Below are 1,231 nucleotides of genomic sequence, written 5' to 3' on the forward strand. Positions count from 1 at the left end.
TTCCTAAAGTACCTCTTTTCAAAAGACTCTTTTGACATAATGGAACAATAATATATTCGACGACGCGTATCTTTTACTGTGTACTTTCTTTAGAATGTTATAAATATATGTAGGAGATTCTCCTGATGAAAATAAGTTCAAACATGGCATAAATCAGAGTCTCTTTAAGAAGATACAATTTGTATCGCGACATAACGTATGAATAAAAATTGTTTTGCTGCATCTCCTTCTTCTTTTATGTATACAGATTTAACATTATTCAAAACAGTATTAATGAATAATTCCAAATACTTTATTTAACTGTGGTTAAAATACAAAATTGCAATTACACAATTACATAAATAAATAATTACGTATACAATCAAATCTAAGATGCTTGTAATCACATTTCACAAGCTATCATCAGCAGCAAAGTAAATTTTGTTTCAAGGAATAATTGGAACATCCAATTCTATGTCAGCATAGTAAAACAATGCACGAATGGAACCAAGTTCAATACTTAAAAGTAGTTTTTCATTATCGAATGCTTGCAAGTTAGAATACTGCCACAATACTAACAATCTTTGCAAATGATGAGATATAAATAAAATAAACAATTATTTTTATTTCAACGAAAAAGCAAAATTGTGACCAATTATCCCACCTTTCCCTTAATGTCGCGATACGAAATGTATGTTATTAAATATAGTCTGATTTATGTCGGGTTTGGACTTTTTTTCATCAGGAGAGTCTCCTACATTTATTCATAACATTTTTAAGAAATTACACTGAAAGGAGTAAAAATTTAAATTTTTATTCATGGGTGATTCGTTCTGTGTATTACATTGTAATCCGAACGATACCATCGCCTCACGCCGAGGCCCCGTGACGTCATCTGACTTGGTCGGTTTAAATCCCACTTGGTGTCCCATCCATTCTTTGTTGTTAGGTAGTTTGTTTCTGACTGACTCCCTTCTACTCAAAAGTGAGGAAGCGAAATTACAGAATAATTCAACAAAAAAAAGATAAGTTCATAGCAATCTTAATATTTTATCTTATGTTATTAAAATTACTATTTCAATTGTGTTTTTTTCTTTTCATATGAAGAAAAGCAAAAGACCATTCGGCATCGTATATACGTGGACCAGCTGCAGCGGTTCTCGTTAGCGGCGAAATGTATCATTAACAAAAAAAAAATGAATTTTAAAAATGCTTCCCGAATTAATATTTTTTAACTTTTCATTCAAACTTA

The 1,231-nt window shown here is 30.6% G+C and overlaps 1 protein-coding gene across 1 annotated transcript in view; it reads right to left on the reverse strand.

Moving 5' to 3' along the window:
• Positions 1-1,231, reverse strand: part of LOC107192488 (probable G-protein coupled receptor CG31760) — a 17,001-nt gene that overhangs the window by 15,117 nt on the left and 653 nt on the right. The window lies entirely within an intron of this gene.

Source organism: Dufourea novaeangliae, unplaced genomic scaffold (genome assembly GCF_001272555.1).
Source record: "Dufourea novaeangliae isolate 0120121106 unplaced genomic scaffold, ASM127255v1 scaffold360, whole genome shotgun sequence".
NCBI classification, from domain to species: Eukaryota; Metazoa; Arthropoda; class Insecta; order Hymenoptera; family Halictidae; genus Dufourea; species Dufourea novaeangliae.